Source organism: Coenobita brevimanus, chromosome 86, assembly GCF_032717465.1.
Source record: "Coenobita brevimanus isolate Jiangsu-jjx chromosome 86, ASM3271746v2, whole genome shotgun sequence".
Classification (NCBI taxonomy): Eukaryota; Metazoa; Arthropoda; class Malacostraca; order Decapoda; family Coenobitidae; genus Coenobita; species Coenobita brevimanus.
In genome coordinates, this window is record NC_137039.1 from 20,420,191 (window position 1) to 20,438,361 (window position 18,171).

At 46.0% G+C, this 18,171-nt stretch overlaps 1 pseudogene; it reads right to left on the minus strand.

Moving 5' to 3' along the window:
- Positions 1-16,600: 16,600 nt before the first annotated feature.
- Positions 16,601-16,724, minus strand: LOC145410855 (5S ribosomal RNA; annotated as a pseudogene).
- Positions 16,725-18,171: the final 1,447 nt, after the last annotated feature.

Sequence of the window (18,171 nt, forward strand, 5' to 3'; positions counted from 1 at the left end):
TAGAGGAAGCCGAACCCAGGGAGCAGGAGCCACAGGAAGAAGGAGGCCCCCGACAGTTGGATTTTTAGGATCACCCCCGCACTTTCCCATGGTAGTGGGGGCCACTTCCCCCAAATACCACCCCCCAGTTTACCACAAGATGAAGCTGAATGGGGTAAAAGCCAGATTGCTGGTCGACACGGGAGCAGCCAGATCTTGCCTACATAGCCACTACTTCTCCCGTCATGTCGACCTTTGGCCTGCTACTCCCGACGACTACTTACCTGGTGGACACGGGGGATGGCCCCCTGCCGATACATGGGGAAACACTGGCCTTGCGTGTTGACATCCATCAGCTGGCATCAGCAATGCACAAATTTATTGTATTCAACTCTTCATGCTGAAACTATGATGGCTATTTGGGACTGGACCTGCTGCAGAAGCTGGGTGCCACCATCAACTGCCAGAATAGACAGCTCCAGTTCCTGAAACCCTCCTGCTCCCCCCCTCCCACGAGGGCTGTCTGCACTTGCATGCCACAGCCCTGGCAGAAAGACTCCCTGCCCCCCTCCCCCCTTTCTTGCTCCCCCACCACCTCTTCTCTCTACCCCCCTCCCCCCTCCCCTCCTTCCCCGCCGCCACCTCCTCGGCTGTCACTATCCCCCCTCATCACGAGGCTTGGGTGCCCCTTAACCAGCCCTCAGGTACCTCCATTCTATCCTCCCCCCTCCTTCTGCCTGGAACCCTCTCGGCCTGCCTCCTGCCCCCAATCTTCCTTCTCCCTCATCGCTCAGCAATCCGGACTCCAAATCTTGCTCCCTCACCCCTCACCGTCCTGAAAGGGCTTGTAATTGGAGAGATGGAAGAAACCAAGCTCCCCTGCCCCCTATCCCCGACCATCTCTTCGCCCACCAATCCGACACCCTCCGCCACCTTCTGGACTTCCAGTACCTGTTTGTGGCAGGACCCGCCGAACATACCACCTACCTAGCTCATGAGATCCATACGACGGGCCCACCAATCCAACAGCCATCCCGGCGGAAAAACCCCATGCAACGGGAGGACGAAGACTGCCAGGTGCAGGAGATGATTGAAGCCAGAGTCTTCTCTGCCTCTACCAGCCCTTGGTCCTCCCCCATCGTCCTCGTGAAGAAAAAGGATGCCATGATGCGGTTCTGCATTGATTACCGCTGGCTCAACAATGTCACTACCAAGGACGCCACTCCGTTCCCTCAAATAGATGATTCCCTAGACTCCCTATGCGGCACATCCTCGTTCTCCACCCTCAATCTCCAGTCGGGGTACTGGCAGGTTCCGGTGTGGCCCGAGGACAGAGGCAAAACCGCGTTTTCCACCAGCAATGGGAAACATTATGAATTTAATGTTTTACTTTTCGGCCTCTGTAATGCCCCTGCCACCTTTTCAAGACTCATGGAATTCGTCCTCAGCGGCCTTATGTGGCAGATCTGTCTAGCGTACTTGGACAACATGATCATGTTCAGCCAGACCTGGGCCGACCACCCGCAGCACCTCTACCAGGTTTTTTCCCGAATCTGACAGCCAGGCCTCAAACTCCGTCCCTCCAAGTGCGTCCTGGCTGCCAGAACCGTCTCATTCCTGAGGCATATCATCTCCCAGGCTGGCATATCTTCCGACCCAGACAAACTCCGCGCCATCACGGACATCCCCTCACCCAGCAATGTCCATGGAATCCATGCATTCCTCGGCCTGACTTCCTACTACCACTGTTTTGTGGAGGGATTCGCTCACATTGCCAAGCCCCTCCATGACCTGACTTGAAAGGGAGAGCCATTCATCTGCAGAGACGAGAGATGAGCCGCCTTCCAACAACTAAAGGATAAGCTCGTATCCGCCCCTGTCGTCACTTTCCCCGACTACATCCTTCCATTTCGGCTCTACACAGACATCTCCCTCATTGCTATTGGGGCCGTGCTGGCACTTGTCCAAGAGGGCCGCAAACACATCATCGCCTGCACCAGTCGTACCTTAAATCCGGTGGAGAAGAATTAGGCCGCCACCAAGAGGGAGTGCCTGGGTATTGTCCGGGCACTCGAGCACTTCTGGGCATACCTATCAGGGACCCAGGTTACCATCATCACTGATCACCAGTCCCTCCAGTGTTTGCGACAGTCTGACACCCACAACGCACAGCTCGTCAGGTGGCACGAAACTCTGGAGGATTTTTATCTCGTACTGCCCCGGCAAACTCCATACCAACACAGACACCCATTCCCGACTCCCTATCAACGCCGCCCAGCTGGGGACCAACCTCCTCCAACAATGGCATCGGAAGGAAAGGCCAGCCTGGATCCCTCAGCTCTTCTTCAAAAAATTTTACCGCCAAGGCGACTATCTGTTAACTTCATCTGGGCATATCATTCTGGCCCCCGATGCCGCCCTAGACACCCTATGACACCTGCTCGCCCACAACAGCATTCATTTGGGCACAAAGAAACTCCTACAGGTTTTCAATGATGCCTACTGGACGCCAAATCCCTCCACCCTCGCCAAGGAGATTATCCAATCCTGCCAAGCGTGCGCCCTTGGTAAGGACATCACCCATACCGCCGGCCCAGCCGGGCGTATTATCGCCCACAAACCTTGGCAACTCTTGGCACTGGATGTAGTGGGACCTTTGCCCCCGAAATCGGGCTATAGGTACGTGATTACATCCGACACGCACTAAGTTTGTCATAGCCTGCCCAGCGAAAGAACACCACGCTGTCGCAGTGGCTGATGCCCTGGTCCAACATCTTTTTCCTTACTTTGGTATCCCACAGGCCATCCATTCAGATGTGCCAGAATTCACCAGCAAAATCTGGGAGGAACTCGCCCATCTTTTCGGCTATAGCATCTCCCACTCGTCCCCCTACTGGCCCCAAGGAAATGCTGTGTGCAGACGCAGCCATCGTACCCTAATGAATCAATTCCGCACCCGGATAGAAGCCATCAAAAACGACGACTGGCCCGCCCACATAAAAATTGTGCAATGGGGCATTAATTCCTGCACCTGAGAGGATGGCACCTCGCCCTACAAGCAAGTGTTCAGAGAAACACCCCTCCTCCTGCCGCTTAGGTAGCACTTGCAACCCCCTGCTTCCACCCCCACCTCCAACCCCTTACACCACCTCAAAAAATGACTGACACACTTCCAAAACAACCTGGACCTCTGCCCTGTCACTGCCTCCAACCCCTACAAGCTAGGCAATACCGTGATGATCACGCAGCTCCCCACCCCCCACAAGCTTGGCCCACACTTTACGGGGCCACACACCATCACTCACGTTCCTAACCCTTACCAGGTGACTGTAGAATACCACGGCACATCCCGCACCCTCAGAAACCGGTATGTCCCCCCCTTCCATGCCCCCACCTCCCCGGCTCCAGCCCTGCACCCCACCCCACCCCTGCGCCACCTTCCTCTACCTCCTATGACTGCTATATCTCCCCCTTCCCTTCTCTCTCTCCCTCTCCCTCCCCCGTCACCCCCACCTCACCCCTCACCATGTCCAGCACCTCAACAGCCCACCAACACCACCGAGCCCCCACATCTCCTCCATCCCATCACCACCTAGTACCCAGGTCACCACGCCCTACACTAAGTGCCCCACCTATGCCCCCACACCCTCGCTATCCACCACACCCCCGCACCTTCGCTATCCACCACACCCCCGCCTCAACCTCCGCCCCCCTCCGACAACCAAACCCACCAACCACCGCCTGCCCACACCCCCTCGGTCTCATCCCCCCAGCTCCCATCCCTGCTTCCGCCAGAGCCGCCCACACGCCCACCCCACCACCAACCCATACACCCACCCCTCGCTCCCCGCCTTGCGCTATCCTCCCAAACCAACCCCCTGTGCCCCGCACCCATCACAAGTGGGCTGATGCTGCACGCCCCCATCGCTGCCCACACCCACATAAAAACCACCACTACCTGTTCCAGCCGCCTCTTCTGCCCACCCGCCCAATACGCCCACTCTCCCACTCCACCCGCCTTGCCTCAAATTCACACGCCAGCCCCTACCTTAAGCCCTCTCACATACATGATACACCAATTTCAGAACCCAACCACCTATACTCCCCAGAGACTTCATGCAGCATTACTCCGGCATAAAACTCCACACTTACCCTCCATCTCCAGCATTCAGCACAGCCCAACACCCAAGACAACACCTACCATGGAGATCCGCCAAGCCATATGGGCATCGCCCTTCGGGCACAAACAGCGTGTCCGAGGACCTCGCCACCTACTATGCCTCCTCTACTCCTCCACCGACCAATCCACCCTGTTCATCACTTGCGACAAATAGCACAGGGAAAATCCTGCTTCCACAGCCTGGCACGCCCTCCTCCAATACCTCCAGCCAGCCTACGCCACCTACAATACAAGAGTTTATCACCTCCAGTCATGAGGCCGTGCCTTTCTACCAGCTGACAGTGGTAAAATGCAGCAGAACATCAAAACAGACCGCAACGAGCCACCAGAAGGAGCCCATGGAGGAGTGTACACGGCGCAAATGAGCCCCGGGCAGAAACGGCTTAAGTCCACCTGGGCTGTGCGCCCCTATGACATGGAACTCGCCCACCACCACAATAGCAGGAATACAAGACGACCTGCCGGGCGAGCTGCCCACAGATCAGACCAGGGTGGAACTGTTTCTCCAGTTCCTAACAGCACCCCTGAGATGGTCAATAGCTGCTCACCCTCCTACAGGAGACTGCCGGGAGCCGCTCTGAAGGAAACTAAGAGACGGCCAGAAGCCGCTCCCACCTTCATCAGTAGATGGCCTGAAGCCGCTTGGAAGGTGCCCCTCGGAAAGACGGCCTGCAGCCGCTCACCCTCCTACAGGAGATGGCCTGAACCTGCTCTGGAGGAAAAGAGATGGCCTGAAGCCGCTCCTGCCTTCGTCAGGAGACGGCCTGAAGCCACTCGGAAGGTGCTCCTAGGAGAGACAGCCTGCAGCCACTCACCCTCCTACAGGAGACGGCCTGAAGCCGCTCCGGAGGCTAATCAGGAGACGGCCAGTAGCCGCTCCGGCCTTTGTCAGGAGATGGCAGGAAGCCACTCTGAAGGTGCCCCTGGAGAGACAGCCGGTAGCTGCTCACCCTACTACAGGAGACGGCCTGAAGTTGCTCCGGAGGTCAATCAGGAGATGGCCGGAAGCCACTCCCACCTTCATCAGCAGACGGCCGGAAGCCGCTCTGAAGGTGCCCCTGGAGAAACAGCCTGTAGCCGCTCCCCCTCCTGCAGGAGGTGGCTGGTCACCGCTCCGAAGGTGTCCCAGGACAGCCACAGCCAGTAGCTGGGCCCTACCTCCAGAGACAGCCTGAAGCCGCTCCTTCGTCAGGTGCTGAGCCCAGTCCACTTACCCACGACTTGGAGGGAGCCCCCAGCCTGGAGGAGTATTGGAGAGGCCCTGTGACCACCACTGGGTTCTTCTCCCTATAGACGGTGGAGATGCCCCTGACGGACCCTGACGCCGACTGATGCTGCAGCTCACTCCTGATGGCATCCCCTACCTGCTGGGACCGCAGCCTCCCCACCGCCCCTCAGGCTCTCGGGCAGGACCTCCCTGCACCCAGACGCCAGAGATCCTCATCCTCTGTCAGGCGCCTAACTCAGAAGTTCAGACAACTGTTTGGCCCCAGCCCAGAGGGCCGGACTCCCACCCCAAGTGCAGAAGCCTCGGGCCCCTACACCCCCAGCAGCCCCGGACGAGAGAGTACACCCCTAAGTGCTGTCCCCCGACCCCGGGCCCTAACTGCTCCTGGCGGATCCCAGCCCCGTCAGTAGGGAGGCTGAGACTCTGCCGCCGTCCCTGTGCCTGACTAGCATGTCCGACCTGACAGTGAGTGAAAGTGAACACATGCAGCATACAGACAGTGTAGGAGTGACAGAATAATGTGAGCCAGTGGTTAGAGCATAAAAGAAAGTGGTGGAAACGATAGTGCAATAGTAAAACAGTGAAGGACGGGCTTACCATAGTGTACAGTGCTGCCGTAAGACAGTGAAGATCATACATAGGCCCCTGAGTTGAAGTTCCAGTACCACCAGCTCCACCCGGGTACATAGTAAAGTAATGTAAAAGTGATCTACGGACCATGGTACAGTGAACACTCTATACGACAGTGACGGCACGTCTCGATAAGGTCATGCTGAGGCCCAGTGTAAAATATTAACTCTACCCTGGGAAATCGAGTCAACCATCACCACCAGCCTAGGAAATCTAAACTCCCCCACCAACAATAAGTGTCTAGCTCAAGTGTTGTTCCTCCTAACCAATCTGGTTCTGTACAGTATCCTGCGTGATACTAGTGTTCCATATCTGCAGCCCAAGGATTATAATTGTCCAGCTTGTTTGTACTTGTGACATCTGCTCATTCCTGTGTAAGATTTAGTAATACACATGTAGGGTGTTGCCTTGAGTTTTTGTGTCCTGCCTGTCTCTTATTTGTCTAAGCTCCGGTCTAGAAAGAGAAGCCAGCTACTCACTTGGTGCTCTAGGGACGGGAGGCTGATCCTAAAACACCTAGCATTACAGAGACCTTGATAAGAAACAGAGGCTTGAGTGTTGCAGCTGCACGAGGCTTACATGAAGGAGTGTTAGTGCCAAATTTAACACATGGAAGTGAGACTATGGTGTGGCATGAAAATTAAAAGTCAAGAGTGAGAGCAGTGGAATATACGTGGAGTACGGAGAGTAGATAGCATAAAAAATAATGTGATTCGTGATAGATGCGGAATGAGGAAGTCTGTGGACACCAGAATCGAAGAGAGTGTACTGAGATGATATGGTCATGGGGAGACAACGGATAACAATAGAGTGGTGTTATAGGTATACTTGAGCAAATCTGAAGGAGGGAGGAGACGAGGTAGGCCGAGGAGAAGGTGGAGGGATATGGTGGAGAAGGTAAAGAGAATATAAGGTAGTTTCACACCAGGGGGGGCAGGGAGCAAAAACGTGTCTCGGTCTGCTCATGACATCACAGATAATCCAGACTGAGTGTTACCGCTTAATAGCGAGGCCAGTTGCTCGCCTACCTGCCCTGCAATATGAGCTCCCTGGCCTATATGGATTACTTTTTTTGCATCCTAAACTGCATGCAGAGCAATGAAAAGGTTAATGCTATGTTTTTGAGATATTATAAAATATGTCTTCATGAAGAACTATCAATTTTCAGAGAAGATAGGAATGTTGTATAAAGGGTCATAAAGACACAGATCCGATGTCACAGATGTCTGTAACCTAGCTGATTATGAGAAAACAACTGAAAATATTGACAGAGAATAAAGCAACATTAAACACCTACCAATTGATCCGGAAATCATCAGTTTACATTGGTATACCATTGCATTCGTTTTCTTTCACGCTCCCATTCTCTCTCTGTCTTATTATCTTTGACGTCACACTTTCTGCGCGAGCCGGGGATGGTGAGTCTACCTCTCGTTATACTCTTTACCTTGACGGTGGATGAGTGTGTGAGGAAGAGAGATATGGAAGTCGGTGAGGCTAGGAGACTGACAAGAGATCGAGTTGGTTGGAACAGTGTTGTGAGAAGTGCATGATCAGGGATTTGGCACCCCTTTTTAACGTGACAGCATTCTAACTATCAGATATGTTTATGTGAAGATACAGAATGTGGTGAAAGTTTTTGGCATATCAGATTGAGACAGGATTCTGGCTGCTTGAACAATGAGTGAATTAGGAGCGTGGCCTATTGGAGTGTGCAAACCTGGGCTGTCCAGACTTTGCTACTCCTCATCCTCCCCAAGGGTGGGAAAGGAGATTCGGATGTTGATTATATATTAATATCCATCCATCATCCAACATCCAATCCAATGTTGCCCCATGAGGAGCAGAGGAGCCCGGGGTTAGGCAGGTTGGTGAGAGTGACCAGCTTCACTCATCCCTGAGTGAAACAATAAACCCCAATCATTCCTTGGATAGAAACCTACACAGTCTCAATTCGATTGGAATGCCTTAATTACCCACTAAACCACCAGGCGCCATAATTTGGTTATATGGTTACCACCCAACATTGTAAATGATTTCCTGGTGTACAGGAAACCATTTGGCTTGTCACTCAGTGTAGAGTCACCCATAGGCAGAAGGAAGGGGAAAGAATAAAGGAAAGAAAGGAGTGTAAAATCACCCTAAAGCAGAAGGAAGTAGAAAGAATAAAGAAACGACAGAAGAGGATGGAAGGACAAAAGGAGAGGACAGACACCCAAAGCAGCACTACGTCGAGTGTATGGTGAGTGCCCCCACCCATCTACCATATATATATATATATCCTTCCCTCTTTCCTTCCTTCCTGTTCTGTCTTTCTTTACTTCATTCTTTCCTCATCTTTCTGCCTACAGGTGACTTTACACTCTTCTGTTTTTCTTTCCTTCATTCTTTCCACTTCCTTCTGCCTATGGGTGACTTTACACTGAGTAACAAGCCAAATGGTTTCCTGTACACCAGGAAACCATTTACTAAGCTGAGTGGTAACCATATAACTAAATTATGGCACCTGGTGTAGTTTTTAGTGGGTAATTACGGCACTCCAATCGGATTGAGCCGGTGAAGGTTTATATCCAAGGAATGGTTGGGGTTTATTGTTCATGTAAAGCCACTCAGGGATGGGTGATTCTAGTCACTCTCATCTTAACCCACCGACTCCTGTTGACGTATATGTACGTCCACACGTTTTGTCACTGTGACTCCCATTGACGTATATAAATGCGCAGCAATTGCAAGGTCCCTAATTTGCACAATTTTCAAATTTCATGTGTGATTTTTGGTCTGTATACAAGGGACATCTTCCTCTGCAAGAGACCAGGCAGGGTCAATGTCTTACCCCACATAACCCCCCCCCCGCACACCATTGTCTCAGCAATTCACCTGTTACCAGTGACCTGGCAAGTAAAGACATGTCGTGTCATGGTACGAAATTCAAGGCCTGAGTGATTCCCCAATCGATGACAATGTGGAGGACAAAGTTTATGTATCATCAGAGGAGGAAACAGTCAGAAATGATGATCAGGTAATGTTGCCAAAAATGGTCAGGTATGTTGATGTGTTCAGTGAGTGAAACAATGCTTATATTGCCTATATTTCTGTATGAAAACCAATATACTCTTGTACTACATATAAATTCGTACCAAATAAATAAATAAATACTGTTTATGAGTGGTGTGGAATAGTTACCCTCCCATAGAACTTGTTTTCTTTGGAGCCAGCCTGATAGAAAACCCAGTAAGGTAAGGGGTACTGCTACCTGTATCCAGTATTTTAAACCTCAGGTGAGCGATTTCTCTATGAATTTTTTATGTTTCTCACCAAATGCGGAGGTTTGAGCCAAAAATATTTTTTCCCAAATTGGTCGGGATTGGGGAGGGGGGGTCAGTGGTGGAAAATTGGTCGGGATGGGGTGGGTTAAATGTCAGGACCAACTTGCCTAGCCTCGGGCTCCTACGCTCCTCATGGGCAACGTAGGATTGGATGATGGATGGATGGATATATATATATATATATATATATATATATATATATATATATATATATATATATATATATATATATATATATACACACACACACATAGATAGATAGATAGATAGATAGACAGATAGGCAGATAGACAGATATGGATATAGTTATAGACACACACACACACACACACACATATATATATATATATATATATATATATATATATATATATACACACACACACAGTGGTTCCTCATTTTTTGCTGCTTGGATGTTCCTTCAAAACCGAGCGAAATGTGAAACGTTAAAGTGTGAAGTTACAGTGGGAAAAATAGAGGAGCGTTCCGGTGGGACACGTACAGTACCTACTCTATCAGAAAGCACCATAACACCAACAGAAAGAACTATAACACAAAACAAGCCCTACCCAAAATTAAATGAAGAGTGTTTACTAGTGCTAAAACATCATAAAACAATACATATGTACATGAACAGACATTAATACTGTTATAGTTACAACACCAAAAATTATAACCAGAAACGAAGTGAAGACTGGCTTGAGTCGCAAGTGAAGGTGTGTTTACTGTTGAGAGTGGATGGGCTGGTTCCCATGCCGAGCATTTGTCAGATCATTGCTCTTCAAATACATAAAGATCTTGTCCCTTAATATCTGCTCGAGTATCTTTATCATGTGGGAAGTGAGGGCCACAACTGCCGATGTCACTAACCAAGAAAAAACTGCCACTTTTCACCACATTATTTATTTTTCGACATCAAACTTTGTAAACTAAACCACTGTAATTTTATGTGCCCTCTCTGTCACTAAAATAAGGTGACCAGAGTCCCACTTTTTCGACGTCTGTCCCGCTTTTTAAACTGTGACTAAAATGCCCCGCTTTTTGAACAAATTATCTTAAATGTCCAACTTTTAGAAAATTACTATTACATTAAATATAAAATGACCTTCTTTTATGAAATTATGGTGAATTTGCAGAATTATGCATAATCCGAACCAAATGAAATACCGAATTGTTAATATATGTAATACTAACTGGTAACTTTGGTCGGCCCACACACCGTACAGTACCGTATGTTCGCATTGTTCGTTTGAGACCGTATGAGACGTTAGTGTTTGATTAGCAGCCTCATGGTGGGGTGCATCGCTATATATCCCACTGGAGCCCAGTGTCCGGGGTGACTGGATAGAACTGGGATTTTTCAAGCCTTTATAAAGTAGGGAACCCCCGGGTAGGGACCTATGAGCTTTGCGAATATGGGCCGATAGGCGGAGGGTGGTACGCTTGGTGCCCTCCCAGCTCAATGCCTCGCCCCGCACCCCTGGGATCCAATGGGTTAATGACTGACAAACCTATCGGTCTCTTTAACCCATTGGAGCCCAGTGTCCAGAGTACTGGACAAAACTGGGATTTTTCAAGCCTTTATAAAGTAGGAAACCCCCAGGTAGGGACCTATGAGCTTCGCGACTATGGGCCGATAGGCGGAGGGCAGTACGCTTAGTGCCCTCCCAGCGTAATGCCTCGCCCCGCACCCCTGGGATCCAATGGGTTATATATATATATATATATATATATGATAATGTCCCGCTTTTAGCTCCAGTAAATCTGGTCACCTTACACTAAAAGGATGGGAGAAATTTTATCAACATTATTTTACTCACTGCTACAAGGAAGAGAGGCTGTAATAATAGTCAAATAGAATACAAAATTAGTGGGCTGAGTCTACCATCTCGGTCGTGGGACGGTTATTATTCTTTCCTTCCTTGAATATCGATAAGCTTTATTTTACATCCATTTCATGTCTTTGTCCATCAGAACCAACATAAATAGTGTTATGAGAAACATATAACGATTCTTCATTAAGAAATAATAGGACGACACTGCTGAAGATCGTACATACGATACGTTACAATCACAATAACAATCTTACGTGTGCCTACTTCCCCTATGATCTTTTTTCCTTGTTCATCTACAACTTATTTATCAGTGAAATATAACTAGGCTTGAGTCGTATTGTTGCGAATGTTGTGGCTGCTTTGCAGAAGAAATAATCAGAGAATAGCAGGAAAGGTGACCAGATTTACTGGAGCTAAAAGCGGGACATTATCACGTGTGTGTATATATATATATATATATATATATATATATATGTATATATATATATATATATATATATATATATATATATATATATATATATATATATATATTAAAAAAGAAAATCGCATCAATCTCCGCCCTCAAACATGGCCCCGGGTGTAGCCGCCGAAATTGTCTTCATACCCGAAAATAGAGAAAATGATATATATATATATATATATATATATATATATATATATATATATATATATATATATATATATATATATATATATATATATATATATATATATATATATATATATATAGCAGGGGGTGGTTGCTTTCTCAGGCAGAGGAACTCCTTGAGAGTGAAATGGCTGGGAAGCATGCCGGCACGTGACTGGCTACAGCATAGCTGGGTCTTTCGGGTGTGGGCAATCAGGCAAGTTAGCTGCCTACTGCGACTGCAACACAATGGCGAGGTGTTCAGGAAGTTAGCCAAAGAAACCTTGATGGACTCTGAAAGAACAATAATGGCCCCCAGTCCCGTGCAGCCTTTAAATGGGCAAGGGGTGCTAAGAATCTCACGGTTGCCTCAATTACAATCTAATTCCTTTGTTAATGCAAAAAATACAATTAAAATTGGTAACTGGAATGTGAGAATGCTAAATCATGACGGTAAAATCGATGAGTTAGTGAAGGTTTTTCAAAATTACGGACTTGATATTTGTGCTCTGACAGAAACTAGATTAACTGGAGTCGATAGGTTGGATTTGGAGGATGGTATACGTTTATTGATATCTGGCCGACAGGACGGAATGCATTATCAGGGAGTAGGATTGTTGCTGGGTTGTAAGGCAAATAAGGCTTTATGTGAGTGGGATCCTATAGATGAGCGATTGTTATGCACACGGTTTAAATCAAATCATGGCAACATCAGTCTGTTTGTGTGTTATGCACCTACTAATGATGCACTCGATGAAAGGAAAGACACATTTTATGAAAAGTTGCAAGAAGGAGTAGGAAGGGTACCTAGACATGATGTTTTGATCTGCGTTGGAGACTTTAATGCAGTAATGGGCTGTTCAAATGAGGGATTTGAGGCATGTATGGGTAAGATGGGAGTTGGTAGTAGGATGAGTGAAAACGGAGTGAGGTCTGAAAGCTTCTGTCTAGCAAATGACTTAGTCATCGGGGGCACACTCTTTCAGCATTGCAATATACACAAGACAACTTGGGTGTCGCCGTGTGGAAAATATAAAAATCAGATTGATCACATCGCTATCAGTAGGAGGCATAGAAGTTCTCTGCTAGATGTTCATGTTAAACGGGGAGCGGATATTGGTAGTGACCATCAACTCAGCATTGCAAAAATAAGGTTTAAACTTAAAAATCAGAAGAAGGAAAAATCTGGTGTTGGTAGATACGATATTGTTAAGCTTAGAAGGGAAGGAGAAGAAAAGGAGGAATTCAGATTAGAATGCAGAAATAGGTTTTTGGTATTGGAAACGTTGGAAGAGGGGGAGAGAAGTGTAGATGAGATGTGGGAGGATGTGAACAAAGTTTTGCATGAGACTGCTGAATGTACGATTGGAAGGAGACATAGATTCAGGAGAAAGAAATGGATATCAGAGGAAACGTGGGATATGATAAAAAAGAGAGGTGAGGCTAAATTGAGGAGTGAGATGCAATGCGTTGATGAACGAGAGATTGAATTAGCAAGAGCTGCGTACTGGAGTTTGAATTCAGAAGTTAGAAGGTTAGCTAGGAGAGATAAAAGAAGATGTGTGGATGAAAAGGTTGCAGAGACTGAAATCTTAATAAACAAAAATGATGGACAGAGTCAAAGAATAGCATATGAATCGATTAGAGAACTGAGTGGTAATGCAGGTAAACGCAAGGAAATACCAGTTAGAGACAGGGAAGGAAATTTATTGACCAAAGATGGAGATATTAAAAATAGATGGAAAGAGCATTTTGAGACAGTTCTTAATAGACCAATACCACCAGAAGAGGATATACCGTCTGCTCAAGAAGATTTAAATATAGAAACAAGAGAGTTGAGGCTTGCAGAAGTGGAGAAAGCAGTAAAACAGTTAAAGAATAACAAGGCACCAGGGGAGGATGGTTTATTTCCGGAAATGTTTAAAGTGGAGGGGGATAGATTAATAATGATCTTGACCAAGCTATTCAATAAGATATGGGTGACGGGGTTAATACCATCAGTTTGGAAGAATGGCGTAATTGTTAAAGTTCCGAAGAAGAGAGTCCTGAGTGAATGTAGTAATTGGAGGGGAATCTCTTTGTCACCAATAGCTTTGAAAGTTTTCAGAACAGTGTTGTTAAATAGGTTGGAGCCGGTGGTTGAGGGTATTCTGAGGGATGAACAGGCTGGTTTTAGAAAGGGACGTGGTTGCAATGATCAGATCTTTATAGTTAGGCATTTGATGCAGCAATTTTTTTTTTTTTTTTTTTTTTTTTTTTTTTTTTTTTTTTAAATAACAGAACGGAGGAAGGAAAAACAAATGGAGAAAAAAAAATAATCCATACACCAGATTACTGGTGTCCTCTGTTCATAAAATATCTGTAAGAATTAGACTTGAACAGTTGTAGGTTGAAATTTGGAGGAAAACAACTCTGGGGAAGCGAGTTCCAGAGAGATGCAGTTCGGGGAATGAAAGAATTCTGATAGGCAGAAGTTCTGCAATGTGGTTGAGTGACATTCCAGTCATGAGCGTTACCAGATGCCCGTGTAGCACGAGGGAAGGCATGGAGAGGTGGCACCATGGACGCAACTTCGTCTGAGCATTTGCCAAAAAATATCTGTAAAATAATGCAAGGGAGGCAACATTCCTTCTTACTTGCAGGGAGGTAGTTTATATGTAATGGCAGGGTTGTTAATGATTCTAACAGCTTTATTCTGAATTTTGTCTAGTTGTCTTAATGCAACCTCTCCACAACCATTCCACAAGGGTGAGCAATATTCAAGCTGAGAGCGCACATGACTCTTATAAATTATAGCTAACTGCTCATCGGCGAAGAAGTTACGGACTCTGTACAATAATCCAAGTTTCCTTGAGGCGGTTTTAGCAAGTGATCTGACATGAGAGGTCCAGCTGAGGGCACTGTTAAGTGAGACACCAAGAATTTCAATACTTTTGGAGATGGGAATATTAGTAGCACTGAAGGTAATGTACGAATCTGGCAATATCTGTCTATTAGTAAACTGTATATATTTAGTTTTACTAGCATTAAAAGAGACAAGGTTGTTTTGTCCCCATTCACTGATTGTAGATAGATCTTGATTTATGGAGATGGCTGTATTGAGTTGAGAGGTAGAGATATTAGACTTTGTAAATGGATGTCTGAGTGTGAATGAACTATGTAGTGTTGAGTCATCTGCATATGAGTGAATGGGATTGTGAGTGACAGATAAGAGATCATTAATATGAACCAGAAATAGGGTTGGCGCCAGAACTGATCCCTGTGGCACGCCGGCGTTAATTGAGTGGAAATTCGAATATACATCATCTACTTTTACTCTTATTTTCCTGTCACTAAGATAAGAAGAAATCAAAGGAACAAAAGACGTTAGTCCATAGCAAGGGAGTTTGGACAGCAGGGAACGGTGCCATACTCTGTTGAAAGCTTTAGAGACATCAAGAGCTACTGCATGAGTTTCTCCAAAAAGATCAATTGATTGATGGATGGTATGAGTTAAGAGATTGAGTATGTCAATGGTGGATCTTTCGTGGCGAAAACCGTATTGTCTATCATTAATTAAATTGTTGGATTCAAGATGTTTAATGAAATGAGAGTACCGTTAAGTCTTTGTTTTGTTGATTTTGATAGTGTTTCGAGAGAGACTATGGGGAAGATCATGAGACATTATGGAATACCAGAGGAGTTTGTGAGGGTCATTATGAACATGCATGAGGACACATTTTGTAAAGTGATGGTTGATGGTTGTCTGAGTGATTCGTTTGAAGTCAAGTCCGGAGTAATTCAATGTGGTGTTCTATCGCCTTTACTATTTATATTGGTCATTGATTACATTATGAAACGCGTTGGAACAGAAACCGGTGCAGGTATACTTTGGGGAGAGAACAGGAAACTTTTGGATTTAGATTATGCAGATGATATAGTTTTGATTTGTGATGGGCCAGAAGAGATGCAGAGAGTGTTGGACTGTTTGGTGAGTGAAGGTCGCAAGGTGGGTTTGGTTATTAACTGTGGAAAAACTGAAATAATCAATATGAATATGGAAAATGCGCAGGAATGTGTAATTGGAGGTATGGTTGTAAAGCAAGTTGATAGGTTTAAATATTTAGGTACTTATTTAGCCAAGGATGGTTCTTTGAACTTTGAATTCGAGGAAAGGTTAAAGAAGGCTAATCAGGCAATGGGAATGCTTAAAAATATTTGGAATAATAACAATTTTTCTGTGCATACAAAAATCAAACTTTATAAGGTAATAGTTAGGAGTAACTTAATTTATGGACACGAGTCTTGGTACAGCACAGTGACTATGGAAAATAAATTCTTGGTGTTTGAAAATAAAGCACTTAGAAGAATATTAGGAGTTAAGTGGTGGGAAAGGATACCAAATAGTAGAATTAGAGAAATAACGCGAGTGCAGCCGATCGATGAATATGTTAGATTCTCACGATGGAAGTGGCTAGGACATGTGTATAGGAGACAGGGAATAGTACGAGGTACACCAGGGTGGGTGGCACTTGGTAGGAGAGGTAGAGGAAGGCCAAAAGAGACGTGGGTGAGGACAATGAGACGGGAAGCTGGAGATGAGTGTTGGGGAGATCTTGAGGAGTTAGCACAAGATAGGATGTGGTGGTGTGAGTTCATCGAGGCCCTATGCATCCCCGAGGGTGCCACAGGAAATTTTTTCATTCATTGCCAGACGCCATGTATCCCAAACGGAGTGGCCAAGGGCTCAGAGTTAATTGTTTTACAGGGAGGGGCACTAATCCTCCACCAACCCCACTTGACACGTAGGGATGCCAACAGCATCTGGTGTTCCCAGGCGGTCACCCATCCAAGTACTGTACTAACCAGACCCAACGTTGCTTAACTTCGCTGATCGGACGGGAAGCGGTGTACTCAACGTGGTATATATATATATATTATATATATATATATATATAGCGAATCACCCCACCGTGAGGCTGCTAATCAAACACTAACGTCTCAAACAAACAATGAGAACATACGGTACGGTACGGTGAGTGGGCCGACCAAAGTTATCGGTTAGTATTACATGTATTAACAATTCGGTATTTCATATGGTTTGGATTATGCATAATTGTTCAAATTCACCATAATTTCATAAAAGAAGGTCATTTTATATCTAATGTAATAGTAATTTTCTTAAAGTGGGACATTTAAGATAATTTGTTCAAAAAGCAGGACATTTTAGTCACAATTTAAAAAGCGGGACAGACGTAAAAACAGCGGGACTCTCCCGCCTAAAAGCGGGACTCTGGTCACCTTAATAGTAGGTCACACTAACCACACAATAATCCTGTGTGACGTACTGCAAGTGATTTGCGAATAATTTTGTCTTAAAATTCAGCTACAGCTGTATCCATGGAGATGAGTCATTATGTTTATTCAGTAGATTAGTGGTTATGTATTAAATAACCAGGAAATGTTTTGTAAGCATACAATATGGGGAACCGATCATAACCTAACCTACCTATATTTTGACGAGGTAGGCCCTATCAATGGACTTGTCGAGGTTAGATTGTGAAAACGATTCACAATGAATGCTGTCCTAATATTCAGCTCTAGCTGTGCCGCTTGGTAACATTCGTTATCGCAGTCATTCACTGCAGTAGAGTAGACGTATAACAGGCTTACTGTGCGGGGACCCGTCCGTGTTTTGATGGGGAAATGCGGGACACGTTGAGGTTACTAAATATTATGCAGGCAATTATTGATGAATTTTTCCAATAACCTAGCTATAGCTGTGCCTCACGGTAATAATATGGTAAGATATCCATACGGCAGATTAGAATACATGTGCAGAATAACAGGAAATAACAAGAAAGTGTATCTAAAGAGTATCGTCCATAACCTAACCAAACCAGTCTTTGACGGGGAAACGACCAGCCAAGGTCATGCAAACGATCCACGATTGTCCTAAATTCAGTTATGTCCGTGTTCCATGGAAATAGTTCTTTGTCATAATCATGTAGACATTTTAGTATATGAAGAAAATTACCGGGAAACGTCTTGCAAACATGAAGAGTGGGAACCGACCATAATCTTACCTAACCTAACCAGTTTTGACGGGGATATGACTGACTGAAAGACTCGTCTATGTGAAGTCGTGAAGGGATTCCTAACGGATTTTGTCATTATATTCGGCACTAGCTGTGCTGCGTGGTAACCATTATTTATCATATGCATTCAGTAAAGTACGTACATACAAAACACCAGGAAAACGTCTTAAAACATACATCACACTGAACTGTCTGGGTTTTGACGGGGAAACGACTACAGACGGCATAAATCAAAAGGGTAATGACGGAAAATACTGCCAAGTAATTCAAATTTCACTCTGCACT